This window comes from Equus przewalskii, chromosome 17, assembly GCF_037783145.1.
Source record: "Equus przewalskii isolate Varuska chromosome 17, EquPr2, whole genome shotgun sequence".
In the NCBI taxonomy this organism is placed as follows: domain Eukaryota; kingdom Metazoa; phylum Chordata; class Mammalia; order Perissodactyla; family Equidae; genus Equus; species Equus przewalskii.
The window spans coordinates 67,122,571-67,139,950 of NC_091847.1; the positions used below are offsets into that span (position 1 = coordinate 67,122,571).

The following is a 17,380-nucleotide window of genomic DNA, read 5'->3' on the forward strand; positions in this document are numbered from 1 at the left end:
CCTTTCCCCACTGGGGAAGTGAACTGGCTTAGACATCAATGTGGAAAGGGAATGGAAGTGGTGTCCGCCCTTGGGTGGAATGGAGAGTGTTGCTGGGCATGAGGCGCCTGACCTTGACCCAAGAGTGACCATCAAGAGCAGGGCAGAATGGTTTCTAACACCTGGCATCATTAGTTGTTTATGGATTTCTCAGAAAGCTTCTGGGCAAATGGAAAAGTCAATATTGTTTTTTTTGTTTTTAAGATAAGACTTTGAAAGTTCTACCTTTGCTTATTTAGTTATTTCAGGCTAGGACACCGTTTGGGGTCTTTGAGGTTGTGATGTAGGTGCGGTAATGTGTGTCTCCTCATACTATTAAAATCCTCCCCCCGCCCCAGCATGTTTAGAAGGGACGCAGATATGTGGTCTGCTGAGTTCTAACAGGGAGCACCTTCCAACTTGGCAGCCAAGAAGGATGAAAGATGCTCAGCAGCATTGCGCTGTTATAACCTTTCGTAGGTTTCTTTTCACTTGTCAGTACTTTCTTCATCAATTGGTATTTTATTAAGCACACAGTTGATGCAAGGCATGCATGAAAAATCAATAAAGGGAATCTCTTGTGCCTCAGAGGATGTAGTAGGGCAGATTGGTGTGCCCAGAGAGTAGATGTTGGTGAAATGAAGAAAATGACTGTGACAGCTGTGGTGACCAAGGCCACGCCAACACCTGCTGCCGAGACAAAAGCTGAAAACAAACAAAAGCAAGAGAGTGGGAGGAAGGCAAACACAGTGCTGGCTCCTTCCTTGCCCTTGGTTTTGTTTCCTCCAACCTCTGACGGGGTGGAAGGAAACGGAAAGGACTCTGGATGCCTGCCTCTGAAGGTTGAATTGGTTGGGGTGTTAGGAAGTGTCATCCTGGTAAATTGCTGCCTGAGGAGTGACCCTGAGGATGTATAAAGTACCATTGCGTGGGAGAAGGTGTTGAATAACATGGGCGCCCCAGCATGTGGCAAGTCCTTGGTGTCCTCCACACCTGCCAGCATCCCATCCTTATCCTCTGTTTGTTGAGGCTGTCAATTCAACCCTGCTAAGGCTGTTCATAGACTTGAATGTTCGCATTGTGGACAAGAAATGCCAAGTCCCCAGAGAATGAATCATTCATATTTTATATGACATTCATGCTAGTCCATTAAGTATTGTCTGCTTGCCTTGTGTCAGGCTTCATCCTGGGTATTTTCCCATAACTTGTTACATTTAATCCTCATCGCTCTCCTCAGTAGGAGGTAGGAATGCCTGAGGGAACTGAGTGACTTGCCCATGGCAGAGGGGACCTAGCCCAAGACTGTACACTTTCCAGAACAATACACCGCCTCATGGTGCAGTGTTCTTTGAAGCTTTGGGCTGCTTTTGTGGAGTTTGTTTTAAGGAGTTAGAGGGAGCACCCACCCGACAGTCTCTGTCCCTCCTAGCTGGCTTCCTTTGTCACCTGCAGGCAGGGTTCCTGTGGGTGTCAGTGTCCTTGGCTAGTCCAGAGCTGGGAGAGATGGTTGAAATGCTTCTCAGTTTCTCCTCCTTTCTGGTTGTCGTGGTTAGCTCCCCGTCCTGCATCACTCTGCTCCCCCAAATGAAGGAGACTTGGTGAAACAAGATCCAGCCTGCGAGTGAGAGTTGGAGGAGCTGGTCCCTGCCTGGCCGTCTTACCCTCTGCCGGTCGTGTCCTTCTCTGCAGGAAGTCGATGGTCATCTGGGAGTGTTCAGGGGGTTCATCTGATTCTGTTCTCCAGGCTCTCTGAGCAGAGTTCGCTGCTGGGCATCCAGTCGGAGCTCAGGGTCTGCTGTATGTGAATGAAGTGGTGAGAGCACCATTGGAGAGCTGGGGCTTAGGGAGTAAGACTTCCGACAAGGCGGGGAAGAAAGGAGTTGGTATGGAATTTTGCTGTTTCAGGATAGGCGGTATTTGAAATTGGAGTCTGGAGAAAAGTGACAATTGACCTTCTTCCTTCGCTTATCAGATAAATAACTGCACTGAGCTTCTAAAAAGACCAGGTGCCTGGCTTTCCTTGGTAGAGGGCAGGAGACGGTTCCCTGCGCCCCGGGGACTCTCCCAGCCTTCCTGCGTGGACTCAAGACGCTTTGAAATTGCGCAGATGGCTTCATTTTGCTGTGTTAAAATGAAAATACAATTCAGAATCGTACAAGTTTTTGAACTTGTTAAAAAAAATTCAACATCCGTAAAGAGATTTTAGAAAACTGAGTTGAAAGGACAGTGGAACAGATTATTAATTATTGGTTTTGTTGTAATATGTGTGCGCATCGTTTGCCTACTCATTTTCACTGGTTTCATGAAAGTACTTTTCACACACTTCAACCAGAAAAACCAAAACAAACCAAAAACCCCTTGACTGAAAAATCCCTGCTGGCCCCCTTGCATTTTCCAGTGTAGACCTGCCCTCTCCTCCCTTCGTGCTGCTTCCCTTTAAATTCTGTGTTATTAGACCCCAAAGGGCTATATGCAGTGATCAGATTGGGAATATGCTTGGTTCCTAGCTGATCATTTTTTCCCTTGAAAGTGCTTCAAAAGGATCATCACTATTTTATTCATTTTAGAGTCCCAGCCTAAATGCTTTTAGGAAAAGTTTAATTTTTATAAACATTGGGTTTAGGCCAATTCGCATGGCTAGTCCACCTGCAGTCTGCGTACAGTTGTAGTAAGTTGACCGCAGTTTTGATCTCCCCCTGATGTGAGCCATCGAGGAAAAAGTTCTTTCTCACTTGCCTGAAGTCTTCAGGGGGTTGAGAGGTATTCATAAGAATATACGAACTGCCTCATTGGATCAGATTCAGGAATCTGCTTTCTGCAGAAGCAGAATCCTGAGTATTCTGTGACACTAGGGGAGGGGGCCGGAGTTACATTTTATAACTTTCTATAGGTTTCAGGGATATCTCTTAAACATCCATAATTGATTAATCTCTTTAAAACCTCTCATCCATATATTTAAGTTCCTCTTGGATTGTTTATTTTTATCCTATATTCTATACGTTTCACACCTTCTTGAAAGGTAGAATTTGATTAAATTGGTATTTTGACTTCAAATGCCCAATTTTTGGAATGGTAGAGTGTTAAGGTTGAAGGAACCTTAAAGGTCACCGCTGTAACCCCCTCATTGTATCTGAGACCTGCTGGGGCTCATAGAGTTAACCGGGGACAGACTTGGGAACTTGACCCCAAGTCTTTTAACTTCGTGCTCGGTTTTCATTCTAGGGGAACATCTCACTGTCTCCCCAAACCCATCTAAATCCAGGCTTAGTGCCCATCACCTCCCAGTCCGTCCTTTTTGACTTCGCTGTGTATGCTAATAGCATTCCTGTCATCATCTTAACTTTGGATTTCGGAAGCATCGCCTGCTTCTCTATCTTCTGTGATCCTTACGTCCATTCCATCAGTTGCTGTGTTTGGTTGACTGTTGTCTCATCTATTTGCCTTTTATTTTCAAATCCTGAAGCCTCAGTTGTGGGTCACACCTTTAGAAGGCTGGGTTCCTAGAACGCAGCATTTCCCAAAGTGGGTTGTTCCATGACAAGTTAGTAGGTTGGGGAAAAAACCCATAAAGTGAGTTGATATTAGTGTAAAAAAGGGTTCCTTGGCTAAGTAGGTGTTGGTTAAACAACATTTAAAAAGGTTTCTTAGCAGACGGACTTTCACAGCCTTTTATTTGTGACTTTGCACTGTGAATCTCTAGGAGGGAGCTGTAGTATGCACATGTCCCAACTTATGTGACCATTGTGTCACTTTTTGGGGGCATCGTTACATAGATAACACTGCTGTAGTCACTTCATTGTACCGTTTCTAGATCCATCGCTCTCTGGCTTTCTATGGGAATATGTATTCTGTGTGAGCCACACTTGGTTCGCCCTCAAATGTGTCTTACGCTTTTTTACCTCGTTGTTTTTCTTCACCGCAGCAGCCCTCTCGACCTGTCGCACCCACACATCTTTCACAACCCAGCTTTGTTCCCATCTTCTCTGTCAGTTTCCTCCAGACTCTTGCGCTTCTGAACTTACAGCATTTACTCTATCATAACTTAAAAAAAATATTTGAAACAGACAAAATATTGGAAGTCACATTGCACACACATAACAGTTAAATTATTGGAATTCACACAGAATGCCGTTTTCCATATTTGTGTCAGTTGATGCACCACACGCACGTCACGTTCTTCTCTCTCCCTCCACACGGGTTAACTGGCACGTGTTATTCCAGCATGTGGCTTATTTTGCTTTTAAATTTTGTGTTATTGGAATTACATTGCATCTATATAGAATTCAGGAAGTATTGACGTCTTTATGATTTCATGGCTCCCCATCTGCAACCTGATATAACTCTTTATTTATTTAGGTCTTTTATGTCCTTCAATGAAATTTTGTAATTTTCTGTGTAAAAGTCTTTCACATCTGTTAGATTTGTGCCGAGGTGCTTTATGGTTTTTGCGGTCATTGTGAATGGAATGGTTTAACACATTTTTGGCTGCTGTTGCTGGTGTCCAAGAATGGGATTGATTTTGTATTTGTGTATTGATGCTTCTTAATTGATCGAGTTCACGTTTAAACTTGTGTTTGCCATGGAAACCTGAAGTCAGGCAGCTTTTCTAATAGAGCATGAAATAACAACCTGTCATGGAAATGTCACGATTCGCTTTACTTTTAAAATGATATATAATACTTTTAGAGTCAGGGGGTTGTGCATTCATTTATTCATTCATCAAACGTTTGGATGGCTAGTATGTGCCAGGCACTGTTCTAGGTACTGGGTCTTTAGTGGTGAACAGAGCAGATGTGGTTTCTGCTCTCATGGAGTATGAGGGGAGAGGGACTGCAGAAATGAATGCAGATACTTACGACATAGTGAATTGTGACAGACGCTGTGAAGGAAAAGGACAGGCGGCTGTGAGAGTGAGAAAGGTGGGGAGAGGAGAACTTATATTGGGGGTACAGCAAGGGCTTGTCTGAGGAAACATGTTCACACAGATGCCTGAAGGATGAGTTGGTGCTAGAGGAGCAGGATGGAAGAGCTGTCCAGACAGCGAGAAATGGGCTCAGAAGCCCTCAGGTGGGGCTCTGCTCTTAATGGTAGATGGATGGACATTTTAATAATCAATGACTTAAATCAAGTTATTACTTCTTAGTAAATCATCATCATAGTGGTATTTAATTGTGTTTAAATTATGATGACATGAAAATATTTATTTTTGGTTGGTGTGTTCCCCTTCCTCCTCATTTGAAACTGCCGGACTTAAGAGAGCTGCCTCTGTGATGGGGCTTGAATGGGGCTGTTGCCCATCCCCTAGTCCCAGCTCTGTCCACCCTGCTCTGAGTACCGGGATTGCCCCAGCACTGGCCGCTGCTGGGCGCGTCAGCATCCTGGGCTCTGCACTAATGGACTGGGGCGTTGCTCCTAATTTGGGAGAAGCCCTCTCTGCCTTTCCTGGGAGGGGTCTTGAAGCAGAACCACCTTTGGCTCTTCCAGTGCCTCAGCCCTCTCCCTTTGCCCTTCGGTACCTTCTCCAAGTGCACACTGAGGGCTCGGCAGTAACGTGGGTTGGGTGGGAGGCATCTTGTCTGAGTTAGACACACCTCATCCACCTAGAATCGTTGCTCTTTGGTCATTGATGCTCTGCACCTGGGGCACGTGCCCCTGAACCTTGTTCTTTCTTATAAGGAGATGAGTCCTTGCCTCGGTGGGAGACAGTGTGGTGCAGTGGTTATGGACTGGGCTCTGGAGAGGGTATTATTTTTGGAACTTGAGTCTTCTGCTTAGTAGTCCCCCTGTCCTTGGGCATGGAGCTTAATCCTTGCTTCCGTTTTCTCATCTGCAAAATGTGGGTAATGAAAGAGCCTTCTTTGGCTTGTCGTTGGGATTAAACGCGTTAACGTGTGGCGTATGCCCCTGCAATAAATAGTGTCAGACACAGCCAGCGCTCAGAGGAAATGTTAGTTATCATTCCTCTGCTCCTCAGTCTTCGTGAAAATGGATTCCTGGGGTTCCTCCTCCCCCCACCAGATACTCAGCTCTGTTTGGATCCAAGCAGTGCATGTAACTTATGATTTGTTACGGGACTCTGGTTACTCCTCTGAAAAATAAGTGGGAAGAAAGATGGTGGAGAAATAAACCAAAACGTTAACAGCGATTGTGTTGCTGTGGTAGATTGGGGTGAATTGTCCTTTTACACCTCTTTTCCAGATTTTCTGTAATCTAGTTGTGTTACCTCTGTACTAATGATAGTAAAATAAAATATTATGAAAAAGGTCAGGCTGGCGGTTGCCCAAGTGGATCACTCCGTAAGGCAGGAGAGGCTGGGACGCCTGGGTTGGCCTGCTCTAATTGGTACCCTATTCCTGCGAAGTACCCCATGCCAGTGAAGTACCCCATTCGCAGGCGGGGTGCTTTCCCCTTTATTCTTATAGTTGCAGAAATGTAACAGTATTTGAAGATCTTCGGCAGAAGGATCCCGGAAAGTTAGAAGATGGGGATGTGATTCCTTGTGACACTCTTCTTGCTTTGAGTGTTTCTTTTTCTGTCATGTCTTGCTTTGGGTTTTTCTTTCCCTTTTTGTTTCTTCCTGCACTCCCCGAGTGGGCCTCTGGCCATCTGTCAGTCTCTTTCCGTCTCTTCTTTCTCCCCTCGCCCTTGAAAACTTCTCTTTTCAATACCCCATCTTTCTCCTTTACTTGCTGTCGTGCAAAAGTGATGCACACATTTCTACAATTCAAAGGAAAGAGTAAATTTTATTTCGTATTTTTAATTGTAAAAATAAATGTCACTTTTTACCCTCAAAAATCTAAGTTGTTGATTTTCATTTATTCGCACCTAGGATTAATTAATTACTTAACTTACTAACTAACCCACTCACTAAACTCTGGGTGTCCATGGCCTCCTAAAAGCACTGGCAATCTTAGGGGACTGGGAGGCTGAAAGGAAGGGAAGATCGAGGGAATGTAGAAGTTAAGTTTTTCCTCTTTACCTATTTTGCTTAGGGTTGTCTGTGTGGCTACCATTTTGGTATGTGTCAGAATTTTTAAACTTTTCAAACTTGAAGAACAAAATTCTGGAAAATTACCAAAATACTTGTTTGTTTTTTTGTTTTGCTGAGGAAGAGTAGCCCTGAGCTAACATCTGTTGCTAATCTTCCTCTTTTTTTTTGGCTTGAGGAAGAGTAGCCCTGAGCTAACACCTCCACTTGCCAGTCCACCTCCACTTTATACATGGGTTACCACCACAACATCGCCAACGAGTGGTGTAGGTCCATGCCTGGGACCCAAACCCGTGAACCTGGGCCTCCAAAGCGGAGTGCACTGAACTTAACCACTATGCCACGCGGCTGAACCCTAAAATACATTTTTGACGAAGAAAACTTTGCCAAATCTGACACATGCCCTCAAAAGCCCGTTGATTTTGATTACGTTGAGCTTCCCAGCTTTCCTTTCGTGCGCCTTGTCTTGTATAATTGTGAGTGGAGAAACAGGCTTTCCAGCTAAGTTTGTTGTGTCTACTGGAGTTTATTCTTAAGTGGGGCCATCCCGTCGGTATCTCAAAATAATACTGACACAGATTTCAAAGAAGGTATGACAGCGATGTTGCCTGGCATCAGCAGAAGAGCTGTTTACTTGAGAAATATTGCTAATTTTAAGGAGATTTCACACTTGAAGGTAAAATCTAGTTGAGGGCATTTAAATAAGGTGATGCCTTCCTAAAGCTTTTTCCACATTTTATAATGTTTTTCCTCTCCAACCACAAAGGCCTAATTTGGACATAACATAAATATTTATGAGCGTTCTTTCTCTGCTGTAAGGAAGTCTGGTACAGTTACAGTAAAACCTGAATTTATAGAATGGGTGTTACTAGGATTCAGTATTTACTTTTCAAAAGGGTTTGTCACAGGAATTCTTTAAATTAGAAACAGCATCTACCCCACTTTGGAGTACGGAACAGCTTGTAGAAGGTCTGTGGGCCCTCCACTGATGGTCAGGTTTTCTCGCAGACCCATATAGGTGTGGGCATGCTGTTGTGTCACGTTTGTGGCTGTGGCCTGTGTCACTTCGTGTACGCCAACATGTGAAGGAGGAGGAGGAGAAGTGTGTTGGGTTGAGCTGAGTCATGCCAAGAGTAGGGCATGAGTTATTGAAGAAATAATGGAAAAACTGTCAGCCCAGTCTTAATACTTGCCTTTTGTTGCCAATCTAAAAAACAAACGAGAAAGTACAGGTAGTTGTTCAAGGAGACTTGTACCATTTTACGTCCTTAGAGGTGTCCTGATGGGTATCTCCTGGACTCTAGGATGGAGTAGTGGACAACTTCTCTCCTCCTTGGATGGAGAAGGTGCCCCTTCCTTATCTGGCAGTCAGCGAGCCTGTCAGACGTTGGATGTGGAGGCGGCCTCACCCCCTGACTCGGCTGCCAGCTTTCCACACGCTCTCTTGGCAGCAAGCTTGCGCGTGGCGATCTCTTCTTCCTAGAACAGTTCATAACTGTGGCAGGTGTTGGGAGCCCAGTTCCGCCATTGTGCAGCTGTTTGTATGTCCAGTTGGATTTCTTGAAAGAATCAGCTTTTAGGATCTCATGCTGAGGGCTACAGGGATAATAGGATTTAGGGAGAGACTTTATTTTTTGGGAGTTTGCATTGGATGTTGCCACAGAGGTAGCGTGGTGGTGGAATGGCAACTGAAGGGAATTCTGGAGTAACCTTTCCCGTTTCTGCTGCAACCAAGCGATTCAGAAAGCCCAAGATTACTAGAACTCTCTCTTGGATATTTTGTACTAGAGAATCATCTTAAGAACGTTATAGAAAGTTTGGAAAATGGATTTAAAAAAGACATTTCTTGAGCCAGCTACTCTAAAACATCAACTGTGGTCATTCCCGAACATTCCTTTCCAAACTTTTTATGTGTATGGTTTAAAATGATTGTAATAAATATTTTCTATGTTGCTGCATAGTTTTTGGAAATAAGTTTTATGGTTGTATATTATTCTACCGAGTACCATAATTTTTCAAAGGATCCCTTTGTTACTGGGCATTTGAGTTGTTTTTGCCACTTTGCTGTTGTAAATAATACTGTGATGAACGTTTTTGTACATGTAACCTTTTCTGTGTTTTGGATGATTGTCTGACAATAGGTATTGAGAACGAGATGGTTGGGCCACAGATTGTTGTGAACATTTTGGTATACCCCTTTTAAATCAGGGGGGTGGGGTTGGATATAGTGACTGGCTTGGAGGGTCGGGGAAAATGGGAGTCAGGGCTGAGTCCCAAGTTTGTGGCCTGTGTGATGTCTGGAATGGCTGGCACAGACAGCCTGAAGGGAACGGTTCCGTCTGGGCTGTGGGGCCTCCAGGCGGTGAGTGAGGTTCAACAGACCATTGTAATGCAGAGCCTGGAGCTGAGGGACAAGCCAGGGCCTGAGGTGCGCATGAAGGGAACCAGCATCTAGGTGTGGTTGAGGCTGTGGGTATTGTTAGGATTGCTTAGAGGGTGGAGTACGAAAAGAGGACGGTGGGTAATAGAACTCTGGGGAACGTGATTTTATGAGGAGTAGAGGAAGGAGAAGCTGCTAAGGAAAATAAGGAGTGATGGAGGTGAGAAGTGGACAGCCAGGACGAAATGGCCACATGGAAACCAGGGCGGGAGAGAGGTTCAAGGAGGGAGTCCAGTGGGCAGCAAACAGGTGGTGACAGGCTGTTTCAATGGTGTGTGCCAAGGAAGGGTGGCCATTGTCAAAGGTGGGCCGTGTCGGAAACCTTAGCTGTGGAGGAAGAGACAGAGCTAGGCAGTTGCTAGAAGGGGTTGTAGGATGGTGTATTGGTGTGCTAGGGCTGCCGTAACAAAATAGCACAGACTGGGGGCGTAAACAACAGAAGTTTATTTTCTCACGGTTCTGGAGGCTGGAGGTGTGGGCAGGATCAGTTTCTTCTGAGGCCTCCCTCCTTGGCTTGTAGATGGCCACCTTCTGGCTGTGTCCTCATTTGGTCCTGTTGGATTAAGGCCCACCCTACTGGTCTCCTTTTTACTTAATTACCTCTTAAAGGCCCTGCCTCCAAGTACAGTCACATTCTGAGGTACTAGGGGTTAGGGCTTCAACATAGGAATTTTGGTGGTGGGGGGGGGGGACACAGCAAATTTTGAAGGGGACACAGTTCAGCCCCTAACAGATGGATTCTGAGCCTGATGACCCACTTGTCTCCCTCCTTGCCCCGTGCTCTCTCCTTCTCCACCCTATTGACCATCTGCTCGTCCTCATCACACTCCTGTCCCTTGGCTTCAGTGACCTGTGCTGTTCTGGTCTCACCCCTCATCTTCTCCTGGTCCCTTGGTGTCCGGGTTCCGCAGCGTTTGGGCATGGGCGCTCTTCTCTTCCTGGAATCGCTTCATCTTTCTGTCTTCATCTCCTCCTCCCTTAGAACCCAATCTCCTGGAGCAAAGTAATTGTTCTCCCAGGCGTAATGTTCGTGTCAGGTTAACTCGGTGATAAATTTTATTTAATGATAAGACTAAATTTTGTAATCCTGTCCTCATGGTTGCTCATCTCAGTTAAAAAAAAAAGAACAACTTAGTGGGAACAACGATTTTAGGTCAAGGTTCAGTAAAAATTTATATTTGAGCTCACCTCATACCGTACAAGTTAATGTTTTTCTCCCTAGAGTTTGGTTTTGGGTTCCTTCTTTTTCAGGAGCCTACCTTGGTTAAAATGAGACTGAGTGGGTAGCTATTCCTGTAGAGTCTGGGGCGGAATGATTTTGGTAGATAAGGTATTCTTACCTTTTTTCCCCCCCAGATATCCTTTCTCTTTTTGGAATTACAGCTAGGTAGAGGTTCAGGTTGTCCTGTTTCATGCTGAGGAGGGCGCCTTCACACGCATGGTATGGGTGAAGGGGTCGGGTTGACTTGTGAATATATGTTATTTAAACTGTGGTTGGTTTGGGGGTTTCTGGTGTATATGTATTTACATGGTGTTTCTCTCACTAGTCTTTTGAAATATATCAATGTGATTTCTACATCAAAGTTCATATTTTTATTGAAGAGGCTGACTATCAGATTCTAAAAGGATGTAAATTCTGGATAGATTTACTATTTGGCTACCTAAAATAGAAGCCTCCAGATTTTGCTAGGCAACCTTGAGAGGAACGTTTATCTCTGTCGACAATTTTAAAGAAGTATGTAATTTTAAAGTATGAAGCTCAAATTTAGTTTTTAATAGCAACTTATGTGTTCTTTCTGTCTTTAAGAGGCAGGCTACTGGAATGACATGTGACTTTGTCCTCTTGACTCTGTCTGGTTGTGGGTTTGAAATGTTATTTTTGTGCTTTCTTAAGTGACTAAAGCAATTCTGACTGTACATTTGGGACAGAATAAATATGACAGTTGGATATAGGTTTGAAAAACCAACCAGATTTTTAACCTGGCAATATGATAGTGCTGTTCATTCTTATAATAGTCTAGGCTCACAGCTTTAGGAAACAGTAGGTTGCAAGCTCTTAGTGACCGTCAGACTTGCTGGATTAGACGGTGTTCTTTTCCTCTGTAAAATATGTCAATTGATGCCTGTAACACACTAAATGCTCAAAGTTAGGGGCTCCCCTGTAGCGTGTTCTCGAGTTTCTCTTCCCACCAGTAGAGGTGGATGCTTATCCAGACTCAACTGTGTTTATTCCCAAACCTGCTTATGGCTGGTGTACTTATTATAGTTTAATATAATGATTTAAAATATATGTACAAAAAGAGTTATTTCTATGAAAATTCTCTTGAATGTTTTGGAAACCACCTGATAAGAGCAAGTTTCTGAACATGATTGCAGCCGAGTTAAGAGTGGCTGAGATAGCTGTAAAGGATTTGGGGGCTCATCAAATAAACGTATTCTCACTAATATTGTCGGTCATTCAGGATAGGTAGGTTAAGTTGTGACTGTGTAGTGCCTGAGAATCTTAGTGGCTCAAAGCAATAATCCACACTCACTGTGTGTCCCTTGTAGGTCAGATGTGGGCTCTGCCCCACGTTGTCCTCGTCCTTACTCCGGGACACAGCCTGATGGAGCAGCCCCCTCTGGAGTAATGCTGATCCCTGCGGCAGCGGGAAAGGCTGCTGCGAAGCCTGTATAGTGATAGGCCTGCATTCAGCAAGGCGGGGATGTACAATGCTTCCGTAGAGAGGGGTGCCAAGCATGTGTCAAGAGCAACGTGGGCTACCCTACGTCGCTTCCCAGGTGTCTCTGAGCCTCACCATTCTTTAAAGGCATTGGACCTGGCAGATGATACCATAAGGATGGTTTATAAAAGAAAGACCACTGGGTACCACAGTCAGTGGACATACAGGCACACCTTGGAGATATTGCGGGTTTGGTTCCACACCACAGCAATAAAGCGAGTATCACAATAAAGCAAGTCACACAAATTTTTTGGTTTCTCAGTGCATATAAAAGTTATGTTTACAATGTACTGTGGTCTGTTAAGTGTGCAATAGCATTATGTCTAAATTAACAATATATGTACTTTAATTAAAAAATACTTTATTGCTAAAAGCTGCTAACCATCATCTGAGCCTTCAGCGAGTTGTAATCTTTTTGCTGGTGGAGGATCTTGTCTTGATGTTGATGGCTGCTGACTGGTTAGGGAGGTGGTTGCTGAAGGGGGGTGGCTGTGGCAATTGCTTAAAATAAGACAGCACTGAAGTTTGCCACATTGATTGACTCTTCCTTTCACGAAAAATTTCTCTGTAGCATGTGATGCTGTGTGGTAACATTTTACCAATGACACAACTTGTTTCGAAATTGGAGTTAGTCCTCTTAAACCCTGCCACTGCTTTATCAAATAAGTTTATGTAGTATTCTAAATCCTTTGTTGTCATTTCAACAATCTTCACAGCATCTTCACCAGGAGTAGATTCCATCTCAAGAAACCACTTTCTTAGCTTATCCATAAGAAGCAACTCCTCATCTGTTAACGTTTTATCGTGAGATTACAGCAATTCAGTTACATCTTCAGGGTCTACTTCTTTGGGTTTTTTTTTTTTTGAGGAAGATTAGCTCTGAGCTAACTACTGCCAATCCTCCTCTTTTTGCTGAGGAAGACTGGCCCTGAGCTAACATCCATGCCCATCTTCCTCTACGTTATACGTGGGATGCCTATCACAGCATGGTGTGCCAAGCAGTGCCATGTCTGCACCCGGGATCTGAACCAGTGAACCCTGGGCTGCCGAAGCTGAACCTGCGCACTTAACCGCTGCACCACTGGGCCGGCCCCTATTTGTTTTTTTAAAGTCATTTTTTTGCTGAGGGAGATTAGCCCTGAGCTAACATCTGTGCCAGTCTTCCTCTGTTTTATATGTGGGTCACTACCAGAGCATGATTGACAAGTGGTGTAGGTCCGTGCCTGGCATCTGAACCCGTGGACCTGGGCATGCCCAACTTAACCACTGCACCATGGGGCTGGCCCCCAGGCTCCCCTTCTAATTCTGGTTCTTTTGCTGTTTCCACCACATCTCCAGTTACTTACTCTGCTGAAGTCTTGAAGCCCTCACAGTCATCCGTGAGGGTAGGAGTCAACTTCCAAACTCCTGTTAATGTTGATATTTTGACCCCTTCTCATGAATCATGAATGTTCTTAATGGCGTCTAGAATGGTGACTCCTTTCCAGAAGGTTTTCAATTTATTTTGCCCAGACCCATCAGAGGAATCACTATCTATGGCATCTATAGCTTTACAAAATGTATTTCTTAAATAATAATATTTGAAAAGTTGAAATTATTCCTGTGGGCTGCAAAATGGATGTTAGCAGGTGTGAACACAACATTTATCTCCTTGCCTATCTCTATCAGAGCTCTTGAGTTACCAGGCGCATTGTCAGTAAGCGGTAATATTTTGAAAGGAGTCTTCTGAGCAGTAGGTCTCAACAGTGGGCTTAAAATAGTCAGTAAACCATGTTGTAAACAGATGTGCTGTCATCCAGGCTTTGTTCTTTCGTTTATAGACCACAGGCAGAGTGGATTTAGCATAATTCTTAAGGGCCCTAGAAGTTTCGAAATAGTAAGTGAGCATTGGCTTCAACTTAGGCACTAGCTGCATTAGCCCCTAACAAGAGAGTCAGCCTGGCCTTTGAAGCCAGGCATTGACTTCTCCTCTCTAGCTATGAAAGTCCTAGGTGGCCTCTTCTTTCAGTATACAGCTGTTTTGTCTGTATTGGAAATCTGCTGTTTAGTGTAGGCACCTTCTTGAATGATCTTAGCTTGATCTGGATAACTTGCTGCAGCTTCTCCCTCAGCACTTGCTGCTTCACTTTGCTGTTATGGAGACAGCTTCTCTCCTTAAATCTTGTGGACCAACCTCTGCTGGCTTCCAACTTTTCTTCTGCAGCTTCCTCCCCTCTCTCAGCCTTCGTAGAATTGCTAGCTTGTACGATGCCTGTATGCAGTTAGAAAAAGGGTACTCTTCAGGGCAAACACTGCCCCCCAGGAACTCAACTTGATGTCAGTCCCCATTTTCGCCCTTGGCTGGCCCACTTGTATGCAGTGCCCAACCGAACAACTGCACAGAGCAGTCCTACTCCCTGCTTCTAATCTCTCTCCCAACTAATTTAGACTATCGCTTGATTAAACCTCATTTAAATTTTTTGTTGTCTCTGTCCCTGCTTGGAATTTTTTTTGATGACTCCTCATCTTCTGTAATGGCGGTCCTCAGTTTTATTTTCCATTGGTGACTCTCAGTCACACTTGTTGCCTTCTGGAAGCACCGACATCTGTGATGACTGCAGCTCAGACATAGGCGATAGGCTGTGTAATGCTGCCCTCTCCTCTCCACGCACTCCCCGCCACTCCCACACTCTGAGCCCCTTAGCTCAGACTCCCAGTCTTGCCTCAGCTTACCTTTCTTCCTAGCATCAGGGCCTGCCAGAGCCCTACACCAGCTCTCCCCTGCTGCCATTCTGCCTAGTCACTATCTTCTGAATATGTTCTGTACTTCTTGCTTTAAAGTTCTTTTCTGTCTAACCACATCCCACTCATCATCAAAAGTCAAGGTCAAGTTTCGCCTCTCCAGCCATCCTTCTCTGATCCTCCTACGCCCTGATAACAGCTCCACCTCGGAGCATAAACGGTAGTCTCTGTATCCCTCTTTTTAAGGTGAGTCCTCTGCCTTACGTGAGCACTGGTTTTATTAGTTACGTTCCTCTTATGTATTTTCTTTCCCCTGCTGGATTGCAGGTGCCTGGAAGTGGTAGCTGTCTCATCCCTTCTCCTCCCCTGCCTGTGCGGGAGGTGTGGCTGGAGGAAAGTGCGCCGGGCCGAGTCCCGGAATACGGCTCTGGGTGAACCGCCTCTTCCCAGCCCCTGGGTAGTGACCTACTTTTCCCTCCTTATCTGTGTGCAAAATATTTGTTGTACTTAGTGTGTTCTCCCTGTCACAACGAATGTTTGTCTCTCCCTTTCATATGAACTGAATGCTAAAGTGCTGGTTAAATCGGTGGAAAAAACAATGGAGAAGAAAAGTTGGTGAGCAGTTTTAATTTCTGAACGAGGGGGCCTTATAATTATGTCATTTAAAAAGAACTCTCTGTGGTTTTTGAATCTGTGTGTCTGTCTACCAACCTCCCTACATATTGAGAGACGTGATTAAGGGTGGATTGTAAATTTTGAGTTTTTATGCATTTTAATTTGATGATTTACAATATAATAATGTGATTTTTAAAAACCTTTTTTTCATAAACCACTTGTAGAAGGAAATAAACTTTTCTTAATCGGGAATATACCATGTAGTTCACTATTGAATATTTAATTTCTTAGCAAAATTTTGCTTGGGAAAATCTATTGTATGTTTCTACATGGTCAAACTGATTAGCTTTAAAAATTGATGTTTGTATAGCGTTACAGGATAAGTGTGTACTATATTCAAGGGGAAAAAAGTGTGTGTGTTGGGGGGGCATGTATATGTATGTATCCTTATATAAGTATATGAAATAATTTCTGTATCCTACAGAACTTTTGGAAATTAACAGAACTATTGCTCAAATTTAGTTAACATTTACGAGTTTAAATTTAATAAACATATGTTTTTGTAAACATTTTAATCTGTGACTTAAAAAGATGATTTAGTTATGGCATGATTTGCAGTTCAGTATATGTTTTAGTTCTTCATAAATACTTTAAAATGTATTTAGAGCTATGTAAGATAGGTAACATGGTGCATTTGATTTTACATTCAGTAATGCTTCCAACGTTAGGAAAACTAGAAAAACAGAAAATACTCCTAAATTCTAATACGACTGTTGATTTTAATCAGCTTAGGTGAGGTAACCCACTGTGATGTAGTTGTTTTCTTTAAAAATTCTTTTTAAATGACAAAGGACTTTGCCTTCTCACTTTAGATCATCACTGTCTTTGGGGAACATCTTCGCGAATTTTGTTTGATCACTTCTCAACTGGTAAACATTCATCAAATCCTAATGTAAATGTAAACATCTCTCCCTTTGATTACGTAGTTTATTAGACTCTATTTTAGTGAGTGTTGCTGGAGGAAGCTTCTGAATTTTTATTATTTTAAAAAACTTTTTTTTAACCATGCACACAAAGGTACCGAAGATGCACTGTTGAGTGACACATATTTTCCTTTATTGTATAGATATCTTAATTTGTAATCTTTAGACCCTTTTTTGCTTTCATAACTAGATTAATTTATTAAAATATCCAGTGGCATTTTGCAGCTGACTGTGTGGCTGGAAACAACACAGAGAGCACCTCCACACGCGCCTCGATGCCTTTGCTTACGAGGATCCTGTTGATTCTGTGCGTGTCTTTTTGTGCGTGTGTGGTTCTTACAAGTTTTGCTGGTGAGGTCAGAATAAAGAGAGCTGCTTTCCTTTACCGCTGAGTACATGTCATTGAGAAAGATTCTTACTGGCATTTTTGGTTTTTAACGTTCTTTATAACCAGGCCCAAGATGCATGCCTACCTCAAAATGAAGGAACTCAGTCAGTCCCAAGTTGAGCCTTTTTTGTTGAATCAATAATGATGGAAGCTGGGACAGGTTCTTAGGAGCTGATGTATTCGACCCTGTTGTGGGGAAGCCGAGGCTCAGAGTTGGCGGTGTGCCCAGGGTCTCACTGTGGGCCAGCTGCAGACTAGGGTTTTTTCTGGAGCCCCGGTGGTAGTCATGCTAACCTCTGCGGTCTGTGGCAGAATGCACAGCTGATGTTTCCCTGAGAGAGAACTCGTTTCCTTAGCCCAGAGAACAAGAAGAGTGCCCTAAATTCAACACATGTCCTCCCGTTGTCCCTGAAAAGCCCCTGAATGACGGGAAGGTGCCTTTTTTAAAGAAGGTAGTCCTGCTTGGTGTACTCCGGGCTATTTTATGTGAGTGTCTCTGTTCAG

The 17,380-nt window shown here is 43.8% G+C and overlaps 1 protein-coding gene across 20 annotated transcripts in view; it reads left to right on the forward strand.

Moving 5' to 3' along the window:
• The window catches only part of MYO1B (myosin IB), a 180,822-nt gene that overhangs the window by 4,351 nt on the left and 159,091 nt on the right, over positions 1-17,380 (forward strand). For 3 of the 20 annotated variants that reach the window (XM_070581674.1, XM_070581680.1, XM_070581687.1), the window contains exons 1-2: positions 15,400-15,505; positions 16,378-16,434. The exons of 11 other annotated variants lie outside the window; for them this stretch is intronic. The gene's annotated coding sequence lies outside the window, so the exon portion shown is untranslated. Of the gene's footprint in view, positions 1-15,279; positions 15,506-16,377; positions 16,435-17,380 lie in introns of those variants that run through there. 6 more of the 20 variants (XM_070581682.1, XM_070581688.1, XM_070581675.1 and 3 more) reach the window with 5 other exon arrangements.